Below are 17,590 nucleotides of genomic sequence, written 5' to 3'. Positions count from 1 at the left end.
ATCAACCGCAGCACCCCTAGGTTTTGCCACGTGTGTGATGACGATTTCAAGCTTGTTGTTGACATTGATAAGAACAAGCTGAGTCTTGACCCGGCAGGTTTTGGGGTTCGACCAGTAAGTAAATTTCCATGACATGCATCTATCTACTTTCCCCTTTTTTTCTTCGTTAGTAGTAAACCATGGTTTGTACTAATGTTGCTGTCCTTTTTGTTTATATGTTCAGCTCTTGCCGTTATCACAAACTTTGTATGCTCGTGGTACCTCCCACCGATGGAAATCGCCTCATGCGTCGATCGTGGTGTAGTGGGGGATGATGGCTTGGGCGAGTGAGGAGGTTGATGTTAACCCCTCAGCATCACTGAATGAGTGGCTTGAAAAAGGGTTTGCAAGCAGCGAAGAGCTGTAGGTATGTCACTTTTGCCATGTTATGTTGTATTAGTCAATAGGTTTTGTATCTATTATTGCTTATTTTTTGTAACATTAGTTTACCTATGTTGTTGTTTTGCTATCTACTATGTGGTCACAGTAATATGCAATGAAGTCACAATTCCTGGAGCTAATGTTGTATTACTCAATAATTTTTGTGTCTATTACACATGGTTTTTGTAACTTTTATTTACCTATGTTGTTGTTTTGCTATCTACTATGTGGTCACAGTAATATGCAATGAAGTCACAATTCCTGGAGCTAATGTTGTATTACTCAATAATTTTTGTGTCTATTACACATGGTTTTTGTAACTAATGGTACCCATGCTTTTTTAGGTGCCCGAACATTTGCAAGGACTGTACAACAAGCACAAGGCTCTTTATGCAACTGATTTGGCTGCTGGATTGCACAACTTTGGGGAGTTTTTGAAGGCTTCAAATGCAAAGCGTATGGCAGCATTGCTCGGTGGATGTTCATGCTCGCTAATGTCGCATCCAAGCGGCTTCACTATCCCATGCCCTGCAGCTCCGGATGTACATGCAAAGGACCCAAGCCCAATCATGGTTGAGGAAGATCGGACTCACAATGTTGTGAATGATGATGCGATGGATATTGGCGAGGTTTCTAACAAGACTTCTCCGGTGCCTTCTCCGGAGCACTCTACCGAGACTTCTCCGGTGCCTTCTCCGGAGCACACCCATGCGCCTTCTTCGGAGCACACTCGTGAGGCTTGCCCGGTTACTTCTTGTGTGCCTTCTCCGGCGCGCACTACCGTGCCTACCCGGTGCCTTATCCACAAAACACTTCTCATGTGCCCAGCCCATCAAGTGGTGATGAGTCGCCTAGAATTAAATCTCCAAGCAAATACCCGGCTGGCTTTTGGGATGATGTACCAAAAATGGATTTGTTTCCTGATGGATCTGAGGAGGCAAAGTTCTTCGCTACACTTCCTGATGTTGCAGCTACAAGTGGAGGTTCTTGTGTTGTCGTGACACCGGTGCGCAAAGAGGACGTGACACCGGTGCGCAAAGAGGACGTGCCACAACCCATTGTACCTGCTGGTATATTTCTTTACATTTTTTTCCTAGTCTTTTATATGTTGGTTGTCCATACATTCGGATTCTTACTTGCTTTTTCTGTTTTTTCACTCGTTTTGGTTTGCAACATCTACTCTCCAGGAAGCCAAAGGAAATGCTTCTAGTGGTCCAGACACACATGATAAGAAGCAACGCCAAAAGAGGGCCGCAAAGGACATTGATACACCTCCCAAGGTGAAGAAGATGAGACTTTTAGACAGTCATCAATCCACTTATCGCAAATACATTGGGCATAGCCGCAAATTGAGGCCACCGAAGAAGGGTGTTCATCCGTGAGTCATCCGGCCTTTGTTGTTGTTTTTCTATCTCCTTTTCTAGCAATGTACTCCTATTCCTCTCGCCTAATGTTGTATTACTCATTTCAATTTGTGACTAACTTTACAACATTTTGTAACTTCATCTCTCTTTTTTTGTTGTTTTTCTATCTCCTTTTCTAGCAATGTACTCCTATTCCTCTGCCTAATGTTGTATTACTCATTTCAATTTGTGACTAACTTTACAACATTTTGTAACTTCATCTCTCTTTTTTTGTTGTTTTTCTATCTCCTTTTCTAGCAATGTACTCCTATTCCTCTGCCTAATGTTGTATTACTCATTTCAATTTGTGACTAACTTTACAACATTTTTGGTTCATTGCAGTAAAGCATTTGTTCATATTGGTAACTTCTTTGTCTCATACAAAAACTTTCAAGCCGTGTTCAAGCCACGCCAGCACATGGACAATCAAGTCATGTCCCTTTATGTTGAGAAGTTCAACATCGAGAATAAATTGCAAGCCTCTACCAACAAAAGGTGTCGTAAGAAGTTCGCATTTTCTCGTGCATATGATCGTAAGTACAATGGTACCTTGGTGTTCCTTTTTTTGTTGTTGAAATAGTTTCAAGTTTGCACTCATGTTTCTAGTACCAACATTTCTATTGTTGTAACCTTTCATCGTGATCTGAACTTATCAAGGATCCTGCCAAGTTCCAAACAAAGGATGTTATCCAAGAGTTCAAGATTGCTTGTGAAAAATACAAGATATCAAAAATGGATCTGGTTAGTAGTTCATAATGTTGTGTAATTTATTTTTTCCATGCAAGGCTCGGGTTTTTATAACTTTTTTGCATCCGCAGCTTTGGTTCCCAATTGTACATGAGAAGCACTCGGGCCACTTGTTGCATAAATCTTCTGCACTCGCAAATCAACTCGTTTGATTCTATCAAACCATCAAAGAAAGGAGGTTCCATGGAGTCTGCCATGAACAACCTGGTTTGTTGCACTATGACCTTTGCACCTATACATTACACTTTCAGTTTCCAATCATATGTTTTTGTTGTCTTACTTTATAAATTTTGTGACTAACACTACTTGATTATGTAACATTGCTTTTACATGTGTTGTAACCAAGTGACAAATCATAAAACTAATGTTGCCTTACTTTATAAATTTTGTGACTAACACTACTGGATTATGTAACATTGCTTTTACATGTGTTGTAACCAAGTGACAAATCATAAAACTAATGTTGTCTTACTTTATAAATTTTGTGACTAACACTACTGGATTATGTAACATTGCTTTTACATGTGTTGTAACCAAGTGACAAATCATAAAACTAATGTTGTCTTACTTTATAAATTTTGTGACTAACACTACTTGGATTATGTAACTATTTCATGCACTTTTTGTTTCAGATCACAAACTTTGATGTTCTTGCTAAAGAGACTCAAGCCTTCAGTTTTGACATCACTAAATTCAAACATGGAGGACCTACTGACTACCCACAGCAGCCCAACCAGTGAGTAAATATGCCTACATTTTTCTCTCTTATATTGCAAGTCCTTTTTCCCAATGCTAATACATTCTCCTTTTGTCATTTCAGCTTTGATTGTGGTTTCTTTGCGATACTCTACATGGAGAAGTTTGATGGGAAGGTCATGGAGAACTTTGACGAGAATGGCATCCCTTATTTTCGCATGATTCTTGCTACAGAATTGATCACACACCCCACGAACACGGAAGATTGTGCCAAGATCTTTGAGGAGGAGACATATGAGTAGCTAGGATAGTTGTTGGAAGGATATGTATTTTGGTGCAATGTAGTTTGTGTCGAACCAATGAAACTTATGTCTATGGTTGAACGAATGGAACTTGTGTGTATGGTTGGTTGGTTACTTTTGTAATAGGGAAGCACATTTCCCCCCATGAATGATAACTTTGTTGCTATGGATTTGTATGAATGTTCAACATGCATGTGATTTCACTTGTTTGTTTACACAACGAGTTTGTTTTTGGTTCAATATGTTGTAAATACATTTATTTCCTATTGTAAACTACATAAAGTTTTGTAGTCGAGAACCCGAATACAACAACTTGCACACAACAACTTTTCCATTTTGTCACTAATATAATTTATGTGGTAAATACATATGTTCTATTATTATATGTTGTAAATACATGATAGTTCCATTGTAAACTCAACAAACATTTTGTAACCAGGTGAACTTTTGTTGTCAACATTATATATGTTGTAAATACCTGATAGTTCCATTGTAAACTCAACAAACATTTGTAACCAGCTGAACTTTTTGTTGTCAATAATCAGGAACATGTAGACTTCATTAACAACATATAACACAACCATATCAAAGTTTTCTACTATAAAGGGGCAACATAAGTTTGAGAGCTATATGCGGGTAACAATACTAACAAAATTACAGCTTGAGACCAAGTTCCACTTCGGGCACATTTTCATCCTGTTGTGTCGCAGCTCCCGAGCTTCTTGCGTAGCAGATATTTTCATTTTCATGACAAGACAATCAACCAAATGGTGATCCCCTAAGCAGAATGGACACTTTGTCACCTTTGTTCCCGTCATCTTCTTCTTTTTAGAAGCCGTGCCTCTTTTGGCGGTCGTGCTCGTCTTTTCCGCCATGTTTGTCTCTTCATGTTTCTTCCCTTTCTTCTTCTTCTTTGCGGCATCTTCACGTTGTTCAAGTAGAGGCTTCTTTCGCTTCTCCGATTCTTTCGGGCGGCCCTTAGGTTGTTGCCGTGGTGGGTTTCGCAACCCTCCTTGTGCTCGTTTGTTGTTGCGCTTGCACTGAACCACATCGGGTTCACCATCTTGTTGTGTGTCTCCACCTCTTCTCTTTGCATCAACAACAAGCACTAACACTATCAATTGCTGCAGACACCAACTCATATGTTTCATCACTAAAGCACGCATCGGATGCCGGGCGATTCATCTTGCGGCATAGCCTCGTTGTACCTCGAGTGTTTGTTCCGGGGATGCCAAACATGTGAGGACGGGTGTTGGCATCGAGAGCCGGAGCACCTTTACTAGCTGCTTGAGACCACCTTTCCAACAAGTACCTATCCGGTATCACCTGGATATTCAAGTGCACCATGACCCCGATTATGTGGGGACAAATTAGTCCACACATATCAAACATGTTGCAGCTGCAATCATATAATCCGTTTGCAACATCAGCTTCAACTTGGTATGTTCTAGTGTCTCTCCTATCACTAGCAACCAGGGAAAAGCGTAGACTAGCATCATTTTGTTGTTGCTCAAGGGTAAAGGCAGTGTTCTCAGCAATAAGTTTCTGGAATCGGTCGAATACTTCTCTAGTGTAGAATACAGATGCTTGCTTCTCAATGTTGAGCCTGCTCAAAAAAGTTGTTGTTAACATTGTTAGTAATTGTAAAACAAGGAGGAAACAAATGTTACAAAACTACTTCTACAATTTCCATTTTTTATAATAGTTGTTGTAAACACTGCTAATAGTTGTTGTTCACAAAGTTACTAGATGTTGTTCACACAGGAAAATAATGTTACTAGATGTTGTTCACAAAGGAAAATAATGTTACAAAAATTGTTGTTAACACTTTATTTTATTGTTGTTAACACTCTTATTGCTTGTTGTTAACACGGAATTATATTTGTAACAACTACAACACCTCACCCGCCCCACAATGGTGGTTCTGTTGTCTCAATAATGAACCCTCGCATTGTCTTCTCTGTCGAGCATCATGTCTTGGCATAGTTCAAACTGCCTCACAAACGTGAACACCGAGTCAGACGGGTGAACCAAAGTTTTGAAGTAAGAGTTGAGCCCCTCAGACCTGCCCGTTGTACTCGTGAAAGGGAAAAAGTTCCTCCTAAAATATATGGGAGCCCACTTTTTCCTAGAGTCCCACATGTTTTTCAGATGCTTAGTTTGATCCATTTGGAACCAAGTCATCACATGTTTCCAACTAGCTTCAAACGCTCAACGAGTATCCGTGTCAAAGATGCATGCCCAAAATGCTTGTGCAAAAGGCTCTCCTTGTTGCATTGGCTTCCCAACCTTTGTTTTCGCGATCCGGATCACGTGCCAAAAGCGGTTTCGGTGGATTGCATCATAGAATACTTCTAAAATGGCCTTTCCCATTGCTTGATCTTGGTCGGTCATTATGTGGTCCGGTTGCACTCCATCCATTGCTTCAAGCCACCTTTCAAACACCCACCGAAACCATCTTTTGTCTCATTGGCAAGCAAAGCACTGACCTAGCACCACTTGTCTCGAGATGGTTGTTGATTCCAACAATTGATGCAAAGGGCATATTGTAGCGGTTGGTGCAGAATGTTGTATCGAAAAATACACAATCTTTGTACTTGGGGTACAACAATCTGGTCCTTCCATCAACCCAAAACAGCGCTCGGACAACATTATCTTCATCGACATCTTTTGCATAATAGAAGTTTGGGTTCTCATCTTGTCGCTTCTTGAAGTATTCCAATGTTAGGTCCATGTCCCGAAACAACAATTTCGCCCTCATCTTGGATCTCTCATTTGTAACATCCCTCTTGACATACCCCAAAGTCCGTATGTCGCCTCCATGTACATCACCCAGCATACCCATAATATCAGATGTTTTCGATTTCGGTTATGCATTAGTTCCAAGAATTCGAGGTCTTCTTCCGGGATCTTGCGATGAGACCGGTAGTACCTACGACGTCCAAGCTCTTTGACAAGAGGATGTGTGTGCTCACTGGTGAATGTTGTAACAGTGAATGATCTCTCCCTCAAGGAAATGATCATGTGAGCTTTGCAATTGTGACGAACCACCCTGTTTCTCTGCCTAGAATCTGACATTTCCATTGAGGCACTAGCGAGTGCTGGTGGCTAGTGTTTTTACTCCCGCTACTCATATCCGTTGCGGAACATTGCTTTCTTGCGGCGCTCTCCGATGTACCTCCAAGTGTTGTTGCGAGCTGCTTGCTCCCTTTCTAGCGTGCACACACTCGAACACCTTGTTTATTAGCACTTGTTCACTTCCCTCTTGCGAGTCGTACTTGGAGCTACCAATTCTAGTACCGAAACCCATCTTGTATGCATATTCATTGTATACTTTGAGTGCAACATCTTCATTATCGAACCGCATGCCAACAAATGGGACAATAGGTCTGTGACGATACATCTTCATCAAAGTTGCCTTCACCACCACTTTCTCCATTTTCCTGGATCGGATCATGGTTGTCATCTTCATCATCCGAGTCTAGCGGCCGGTTAAGGTCGAAAAAGCCCGCACTTCGATTCAGCTTCATCATCCGCATTCCCCTGTTATTTTTGAATGATCCGTTAGTTCACATCGGGTTTTGTTGCTAACACAAAAAAATAATGTTGTAAACTTATAAATTTTACATTGTTAACATTGTTATTTTACTTACAGTTCTCTTGCATACACAACAATCTCATATACAACAATCTCATACACAACAATTACACATCATATGTAGTGAATTTCGTCCAAAATGTAGAACAACAATTTCCAGGGAGTCAACATCAATTTTCAGGGTATTAACACCAATTTTCAGGGGTATCATACACAACATTTTTTCGATGTGCCAAACAACATTTGGTTTTGTTGCTAACATAACAAATTAATGTTGTAAACTTATTGATTTTACATTGTTAACATTGATAATTTACTCACAGTTCTCTTGCATACACAACAATCTCATATACAACAATCTCATACACAACAATTACACATCATATGTAGTGAATTTCGTCCAAAATGTAGAACAACAATTTACAGGGTATCGCGACATTTTCCAGGGAATCAACAACATTTTTTCGGGGTATCATACACAACAATTTTCACTGTGACTAACAACATTTGGTTTTGTTGCTAACATCACAAATTAATGTTGTAAACAACGATAATGATCAAATCCTAGGGTTTGTGAAGGAACCGAGCTAGTACCTGCTGGCCTCCGAGTTGATCCATGAGCGAGATGTTGCGAATACCACTTCGGGGTTCCGGAACCTCGTCGGAGCTCTATGACCGGCCGGAGCGGACGGATCGGAAGTTGCTTGCCGCGGGGTGGAGGTGGTGCTCGTGGAGGTTGGTTCGATCCAGCTCGTCGGAGCTCTTCTAGGGAATAGGATGTCGTGGAGGAGGTGAGCCATGGCCGGATTGGGGCGGAGGAGGCCGGGAGGCGCCGTTTCCCGTCGCCGGCGGGCTGCTCCGGCCTCGCCCCGCGCGTCCTGCCCCGCGCGCCTCGGGCCGTCGCGAGAGCGACGAGGCTCGCTCGCCCGAGCGATTTGTGAGAAGATGGTCGTTTTTTTTTCCTGGTTGCCAAAATTGATCCAACGGTTCCCTGTAATTGTATCGTACGGTGCAAACAGCAACCGATTTGAGGGATTCGGTCGGCCGACCGACGCGGCCCCATATCTAGCAGTTTGAACATCAAATCCTTCATCCAAAAAGTGTCATCGTGATTTTGCTTTAGTACAGTCCTTGCAGAAAAAGAAGTGTACATCCACATTAGTTTCAAACCTGTAATTCCCTAATAGTGGGCGAACTTGAAATGATGAAATATAGCTCTGCATGACTATTTCCTCAGTTGCTTTGCACAATGCTTTAAAGCCCCGTGACTCGAGATTACATGTCACCCATTCATTATATCTCCATCAAAAGTGATTTCCACTGGACCAACGAGTAGGGAGCTTTATTTCAAGGTTACCATTTATTTCATCTAAATACTCTTGTAACTTCTTAACTACAAAACACATGCTGAATTATAATGGCAGTGGCAAGTATCAGTTTAACACATCAATTGGTAGCCATGCTGTCATAGACGTACATCCAGATCCAGATGAAAGGAAAATAATAATACATTGCAAGCACAAGAAATAGACTTACCTATAGAAAGGAGTGAATCTGCAATATAGAAAGTTTTGGTGAGGCTAGGCCCAAACATCAACTTAATAAAAAGCACAAGCACGAACAAATAACATCCATCTCCTGGATCAACCTGTCCTAGCAAATGAGAAAAACATGTAAATAAAGCCTTTGATGACACCATTGGAACTTGACATGTGATGTATGTTGCATACCCGCATGAAAAATAAACAAACTGTGTGGAAGAATAAACTCTATGAGCGGAAGATCTGAACCAGGCTGCAAAACCTATCAGCATGAAAACAAAACCAATTAGAGTGGGGTGCTGCTGCTGCTGCTGCAATATGTGAAGGAAATAACTTCAAATCAGGGTGCTCAGTGCTCACCTTGATGTTGCATTTCTTGGGGAGGTAGTAGCTAGCTTAGAAGAGGTCGTTGTGGATGTGATCCTACAGCACGAAGTCAGAGTTCATTTCTTCGTAATCCCTCACCATCTCTTCTTCCCCACTTCATATCCCTATCTGTCTCCTCCTTTTCCGTACGGATCTCACTGGCCGTCAGCTGAGCAGCGATGAAGGTGTGAGCCCCATGGAATAAATAGGCAAGAGGATAGGATGGGGGCTCACCTCGGCTTTGTTGTTGTCCATCTCCAGTGGCAGAGGCATGGCGTCACCCTCAACCTGTGTGACCACTGACCACCAGATCCGGTATCGCCACGATTCGAGCAATGGTGCGGTGCTGCCTCCCAGCGTCGCCTCGGCTGCAGCGTGGCAGAACGGCGGCCGACACGGCCGAGCGCGCGAGCGGCTCCTCGTGAGCGCCGGCTCTGCGCCGCCTCCCAGCGACCTCCTCCTTGCCACCAACCGCAGTGCAGCACACGCAGCCGCGGCCAACACGGCGGAGAACGCGAGCGGCGGTCCCCATTGACGCCGAGGCACTGTGAGCAGAAGAGAAGGGGAACCGTGAGAGGCGGCGACGGTACAGCAGTACAGGAAAGGAGTGGGATAGGTTTTCTGCTGGGGCCTCACGACCTCGTTTTCCCTGCGATCTCTTCCTTGCTCGGCGGAGGCGATGACAGGTGGGCCAATAAGTGGAGACGAGATCGCCAACGCCCGACCCTTCGCTGCGAGGTGCATATCGTGGATAGCCCCAGAAGCTCGCTAGGGGTCACGCACTTGCTTATTCTCAATTAACATTACATGGCCAGCTGGAGGTTGCAACCTGCATTTCTTTTCTGGTGTAAGAGCATCTCTAGCAGACACCGCATATCGATCCTATATAGCAATTGGACCGATATACCGGGTTTTCTCTGTTTTTTTAAAGAGGCTAGACACTGCATCGATGGTCTGTCCTAGATTTGTTTTCCATTCCGCGGTCCAAAACTAGTTTGGGCCGCTATATATTCCATTTGTAGATCTCGATGCGAGTCAAACTTCATCCGCCTCACCGCCACTTCCACTCCCGCCGACGAGAAATCCGCCGCGCGCATTCGAGACTCCGGCGAGCAATCAGGCAGATCCCCTTCCTCTCGCGCGAGGCAACGCCATGGTGTCCGGCGGAGGGAGCGTGGGCGGCGCGATCCCTTTCCTCCCGCGCCCGCGAGTTATCCGCCGCCGAGGAGCTCAAGCGGCAGCATCGGGCCTCCGACGCCGCGTGTATTCGCGGCTCATACCTCTACCTCTGGTAGGGCTGCAAATCGCGTTTCTACCGGGATCTGCCGTGATGGGGATGTGCCCAAGGGCCCAAGGGGGTCCTCCATTGGGCTCACTCTCCGGAAGAAACAAAAGCCATGAGGATCCAGTCGCTCGGGTGACTGGGCTTATACCCTGAAGACATGTGACTGGCCCACAGGCATGTGCAACTGAAGACGATTGAAGACTTGGGCGCGGGACAAAGGATCCTGGCCTTATAGCGATCAGTTAAACTCGATCTTATCTTCATGTAACCCTAGATCCGGGGTGCCCATATAAACCCCCGGCCTAAACCCTAAAAGGGATCCGTTCTCAACTCCATAGCTCTTAGTCACCACGCCGACTAAGACCAACCATTGTAACATTATCAAAGCAATACAATCTAGGAGGACGTAGGCCTTTTACTCCTCCGGAGGGGCTAAACCTGGGTAAAACACGTGTCCCTCTGTACCTCGATCTGTAGATGGATACGTCTCCCTTGACCCACCTCAATGAAGTGTTACACGTTGTAGTACCTACCGTGGTTACATCCACGACATGCCGCCCTCGAGCTCCTGCAGCTCGACGTCGCGCTACACCGATCCGCTGTCGCGCCGCCTCAGCTTCAGCGAGGCGTCGAGCTTAAGCACATCGCCCTGGTGTCGCGGTTCGACCCAGGCGACTACACGCGTAGGACGAAGACATTCTGATGCTCACCGCCAAGCTTGAGCACGCCGCCCCCACGCTCATGGCCGGCTATTTCGTCCCTGAGTCGGTCCTGGGCACCGTCACGAAGCTGGTGGAGGACTAGACCCGTCGCGACACCGACAAGAAAGGCGGAATGGCTCCGCGAGCAGGCAGCGCAGGACGCCTGCTACATCGAGCTCGACGACACCAAGTGAGCTGCATCTTGCTCTCCCGCCGCGACACGAAGCTCTCCGACTCCGGTAAGCTATGTTTTGGTTGTCAGTGGCCGTGGCGGCGCCATTAACGTAGAAAGTGGAGCACTGGGTCCGATGTTCATCTCCTTTCTGAACAATCTGGCGCGAATGTTTGTTTTAAGTTATGCAGTTCGGTTTGCATTGTGCAATTGTTTTTCAATCCGTAAATCTTCTTTGGGGTGGCCTCCATACGTGTATTTGGGGTTTGGGGTTTGGTGTGTCTGCAAGAGATGCTCTAAAGGGATAGTATAAAGTTGAGCTAAAAACCTCCACTAGGAAATCCAAATTCATTTGGTTTAGCCATTCGTGTCTCATAAAGACAGAATATCCATTCAGTGGTAGGCGATATTCTCGTCGATAGCGAGGCGCCTGTGGTGATTTTATTAATTTCAAGATCCGATCCGCTGGCTCAGTCTTTCGGAGGTGCTCATAGGGATAGGGAGTGCATGTGTGCGTTCATAAGGGTGAGTGTATGCGCGTGTATGTGAACGTTTGCGTTTGTACTGTGTTTCTAAAAAAAAAACAATTATTTCCGTACCTTGATCTTTTCCCTTGGTCCATAAAGTTGAGTTACAATTTTTTAAAAGGGTATCAGAATAACTATCAGCTATGATTTGTAATTAGTTGGTTGCCCCTAAAGATTTTGGATGTTTGCCTTTTCCATTTTCTTGGCTGGCGGGTGCCAATCTTTGTATTTGGTTGCATACTTTAGGCCAATATGGTTAGAGCATCTCCAGTCGCATCCCCAAACCGTCTCCCAAACGGATTTGGGACGCGTCGGACAAAAAAACGTTCTCAGCTGCGTTCCCCAAAGCCGTTTTTTGTCCGGCGCGCCCCGATACGGTGTCCGGCGCCCCGAGGCCGTCCCCGCCCCACAGGGGACACTCCGGGCACGCCGGACACAACGAAAAGCGAGGCGGGCTCCCACATGTCGGCGACTATTTCCATAAACCGTTGGTTTGCGCCTTTTTATCGTTGCTCCTTCCCTCCCGCGCCTCCCACCCCTCCGCCGCCGCTGGATTTGCCGGCCGCTTCGACGACTGATCTCTTCTGAGAGTCGCCACCGTCGTCGCGGCTGGCACTCTCGTCGGTCGTTCCGCCGCCGCCGCTTCGCCTGCGGGTCCCAGAACGCGGCGTCAAATCCACCCCACCTCCGCGCACACAAGGTGCTCGACGACTTGTCGGGTACGCGCGATTGGCCGCTGTGCGTTGCCTCGTCTACCGCGGCGCAATTTTAACCATTGATTTTGCTTCAGACATGGATAGCGACGACGAGATGATTGCCCTACTGCTGGAGGACAAGCAAGCCTTCGACGACGACCTCCGGGAGCATTTGCTGATCATCGCGGCCCTTGATGGCGTGTATTTCACACGTTCGTTGGGAACCCCAAGAGGAAGGTATGATGCGCACAGCAGCAAGTTTTCCCTCAGAAAGAAACCAAGGTTTATCGAACCAGGATGAGCCAAGAAGCACGTTGAAGGTTGATGGCGGCGGGATGTAGTGCGGCGCAACACCAGAGATTCCGGCGCCAATGTGGAACCTGCACAACACAACCAAAGTACTTTGCCCCAACAAAACAGTGAGGTTGTCAATCTCATCGGCTTGCTGTAACAAAGGATTAACCGTATTGTGTGGAAGATGATTGTTTGCAGAGAAAACAGTAAAAACAAGTATTGCAGCAGATTTGTATTTCAGTATTAAAAGAATGGACCGGGGTCCACAGTTCACTAGAGGTGTCTCTCCCATAAGATAAAAGCATGTTGGGTGAACAAATTACGGTCGGGCAATTGACAAATAGAGAGGGCATAACAATGCACATACATGTCATGATAAGTATAGTGAGATTTAATTGGGCATTACGACAAAGTACATAGACCGCCATCCAACTGCATCTATGCCTAAAAAGTCTACCTTCAGGTTATCGTCCGAACCGCCTCCAGTATTAAGTTGCTAACAACAGACAATTGCATTAAGTATGGTGCGTAATGTAATCAACAACTACATCCTCGGACATAGCGCCAATGTTTTATCCCTAGTGGCAACATCACAACACAACCTTAGAACTTTCTGTCACATCGTCCCGGTGTCAATGCGGGCATGAACCCACTATCGAGCATAAATACTCCCTCTTGGAGTTAAGAGCAAAAACTTGGCCAGAGCCTCTACTAATAACGGAGAGCATGCAAGATCATAAACAACACATATGTAATAACTTGATAATTAACATAACATGGTATTCTCTATCCATCGGATCCCGACAAACACAACATAGAGTATTACGGATAGATGATCTTGATCATGTTAGGCAGCTCACAAGATCCAACAATGAAGCACAATGAGGAGAAGACAACCATCTAGCTACTGCTATGGACCCATAGTCCAGGGGTGAACTACTCACTCATCACTCCGGAGGCGACCATGGCGGTGTAGAGTCCTCCGGGAGATGAATCCCCTCTCCGGCGGGGTGCGGAGGAGATCTCCGGAATCCCCCGAGATGGGATTGGCGGCGGCGGCGTCTCCGGAAGGTTTTCCGTATCGTGGTTTTTCGTATCGGGGGTTTCGCGACGGAGGCTTTAAGTAGGTGGAAGGGCGAGTCGGAGGGCCGACGAGGGGCCCACACCATAGGGCGGCGCGGGCCCCCTCCGGCCGCGCGGCCCTATGGTGGCGGCGCCTCGTCGCCCCACTTCGTATCCCTTTCGGTCTTCCGGAAGGTTCGTGGCAAAATAGGACCACGGGTCTTGATTTCGTCCAATTTCGAGAATATTTCATTACTAGGATTTCGAAACCAAAAACAACGAGACAAAGCAATCGGCTCTTCGGCATCTTGTTAATAGGTTAGTTCCGGAAAATGCACGAATATGACATAAAGTGTGCATAAAACATGTAGGTATCATCAATAATATGGCATGGATCATAAGAAATTATCGATACGTCGGAGACGTATCAAGCATCCCCAAGCTTAGTTACTGCTCGTCCCGAGCGAGTAAAACGATAACAAAGATAATTTCGAAGTGACATGCCATCATAACCTTGATCATACTATTTGTAAACATATGTAATGAATGCAGCGATCAAAACAATGGTAATGACATGAGTAAACAAGTGAATCATAAAGCAAAGACTTTTCATGAATAGTACTTCAAGACAAGCATCAATAAGTCTTGCATAAGAGTTAACTCATAAAGCAATAAATCAAAGTAAAGGTATTGAAGCAACACAAAGGAAGATTAAGTTTCAGCGGTTGCTTTCAACTTGTAACATGTATATCTCATGGATAATTGTCAACATAGAGTAATATAACAAGTGCAATATGCAAGTATGTAAGAATCAATGCACAGTTCACACAAGTGTTTGCTTCTTGAGGTGGAGAGAGATAGGTGAACTGACTCAACATAAAAGTAAAAAGAATGGTCCTTCAAAGAGGAAAGCATCGATTGCTATATTTGTGCTAGAGCTTTTATTTTGAAAACATGAAACAATTTTGTCAACGGTAGTAATAAAGCATATGAGTTATGTAAATTATATCTTACAAGTTGCAAGCCTCGTGCATAGTATACTAATAGTGCCCGCACCTTGTCCTGATTAGCTTGGACTACCGGATCTTTGCAATGCACATATTTTAACCAAGTGTCACAATGGGGTACCTCCATGCCGCCTGTACAAAGGTCTAAGGAGAAAGCTCGCATTTTGGATTTCTCGCTTTTGATTATTCTCAACTTAGACATCCATACCGGGACAACATGGACAACAGATAATGGACTCCTCTTTAATGCATAAGCATGTGGCAAAAATTATTATTCTCATATGAGATTGAGGATATATGTCCAAAACTGAAACTTCCACCATGGATCATGGCTTTAGTTAGCGGCCCAATGTTCTTCTCTAACAATATGCATGCTCCAACCATTAAGGTGGTAGATCTCTCTTACTTCAGACAAGACGGACATGCATAGCAACTCACATGATATTCAACAAAGAATAGTTGATGGCGTCCCTAGAAGCATGATTATCGCACAACAAGCAACTTAATAAGAGATAAAGTGCATAAGTACATATTCAATACCACAATAGTTTTTAAGCTATTTTTCCCATGAGCTATATATTGCAAAGGTGAATGATGGAATTTTAAAGGTAGCACTCAAGCAATTTACTTTGGAATGGCGGATAAATACCATGTAGTAGGTAGGTATGGTGGACACAAATGGCTTAGTGGTTGGCTCAAGGATTTTGGATGCATGAGAAGTATTCCCTCTCGATATAAGGTTTAGGCTAGCAAGGTTATTTGAAACAAACACAAGGATGAACGGTGCAGCAAAACTCACATAAAATTCATATTGTAAACATTATAAAACTCTACACCGTCTTCCTTGTTGTTCAAAACTCAATACTAGATATTATCTAGACTCTAGAGAAACCAAATATGCAAACCAAATTAGCAAGCTCTAAGTGTTTCTTCATTAATAGGTGCAAAGTATATGATGCAAGAGCTTAAACATGAGCACAACAATTGCCAAGCATCAAATTATCCAAGACATTTTAGAGTTACTACATGTAGCATTTTCCATTTCCAACCATATAACAATTTAACGAAGAAGAAACTTCGCCATGAATACTATGAGTAGAGCCTAAGGACATACTTGTCCATATGCTACAGCGGAGCGTGTCTCTCTCCCACAAAGTGAATGCTAGGATCCATTTTATTCAAACAAAACAAAAACAAAAACAAACCGACGCTCCAAGCAAAGTGCATAAGATGTGACGGAATAAAAATATAGTTTCGGGGAGGAACCTTATAATGTTGTCGATGAAGAAGGGGATGCCTTGGGCATCCCCAAGCTTAGACGCTTGAGTCTTCTTAGAATATGCAGGGTGAACCACCGGGGCATCCCCAAGCTTAGAGCTTTCACTCTCCTTGATCATATTGCATCATACTCCTCTCTTGATCCTTGAAAACTTCCTCCACACCAAACTCGAAACAACTCATTAGAGGGTTAGTGCACAATAAAAATTAACATGTTCAGAGGTGACACAATAATTCTTAACACTTCTGGACATTGCATAAAGCTACTGGACATTAATGGATCAAAGAAATTCATCCAACATAGCAAAAGAGGCAATGCAAAATAAAAGGCAGAATCTGTCAAAACAGAACAGTCCGTAAAGATGGATTTTATTAGGGCACCAGACTTGCTCAAATTAAAATGCCCAAATTGAATGAAAGTTGCGTACATATCTGGGGATCATGCACGTAAATTGGCTTAATTTTCTGAGCTACCTACAGGGAGGTAGACCCAGATTCGTGACAGCAAAGAAATCTGGAACTGCTGCAGTAATCCAAATCTAGTACTTACTTTACTATCAAAGACTTTACTTGGCACAACAAAACATAAAACTAAGATAAGGAGAGGTTGCTACAGTAGTAAACAACTTCCAAGACTCAAATATAAAACAAAAATACTGTAGTAAAAACATGGGTTGTCTCCCATAAGCGCTTTTCTTTAACGCCTTTCAGCTAGGCGCAGAAAGTGTAACTCAAGTAACATCAAGAGATGAAGCATCAACATCATAATTTGTTCTAATAATAGAATCATAAGGTAACTTCATTCTCTTTTTAGGGAAGTGTTCCATACCTTTCTTTAGAGGAAATTGATATTTAATATTACCTTCCTTCATATCAATAGTAGCACCAACGGTTCGAAGAAAAGGTCTTCCCAATATGATGGGGCAAGATGCATTGCATTCAATATCCAAGACAACAAAATCAACGGGGACAAGGTTATTGTTAACCATAATATGAACATTATCAACTCTCCCCAAAGGTTTCTTTTTAGCATTATCGGCGAGATTAACATCCGGATAACAGTTTTTCAATGGTGGCAAGTCAAGCATATCATAGACTTTCTTAGGCATAACGGAAATACTTGCACCAAGATCACATAAAGCATTACAATCAAAATCTTTGACTCTCATTTTAATGATGGGCTCCCAACCATCCTCTAGCTTTCTAGGAATAGAAGTTTCAAGTTTTAGTTTCTCTTCTCTAGCTTTTATGAGAGCATTTGTAATATGTTTTGTGAAAGCCAAGTTTACAGACGCTAGCATTGGGACTCTTAGCAAGTTTTTGTAAGAACTTTATAACTTCAGAGATGTGGCAATCATCAAAATCTAAATCATTACAATCTAAATCAATGGGATTATCATCCCCAAGGTTGGAAAAAATTTCAGCGAGTTTTATCACAGTGCAGTTTCAGCGGTTTCGGGTAATTTTGCGCGCTTTGCACTAGAAGTAGAAGCATT

General features: G+C 43.8%; 1 long non-coding RNA gene across 2 annotated transcripts; it reads right to left on the bottom strand.

The window, feature by feature from the left end:
- Positions 1-8,231: 8,231 nt before the first annotated feature.
- On the bottom strand, positions 8,232-9,373 carry LOC124666918. Of its 2 annotated transcripts, none has more exons than XR_006991091.1 (3): positions 9,308-9,373; positions 9,068-9,242; positions 8,232-8,969 (listed from the first exon to the last, which is right to left on the bottom strand). It is a non-coding gene; the product is annotated as an uncharacterized LOC124666918 (long non-coding RNA). The 2 variants fall into 2 exon arrangements; XR_006991092.1 differs by having other exon boundaries at positions 8,232-8,814; positions 8,897-8,969; positions 9,068-9,361.
- Between the last annotated feature and the right edge of the window lie 8,217 nt (positions 9,374-17,590).

The sequence above is a fragment of the Lolium rigidum genome, chromosome 6 (genome assembly GCF_022539505.1).
Source record: "Lolium rigidum isolate FL_2022 chromosome 6, APGP_CSIRO_Lrig_0.1, whole genome shotgun sequence".
Classification (NCBI taxonomy): Eukaryota; Viridiplantae; Streptophyta; class Magnoliopsida; order Poales; family Poaceae; genus Lolium; species Lolium rigidum.
Note: the sequence above shows the minus strand (reverse complement) of the source record. Positions and strands in the feature narration are given on the sequence as shown.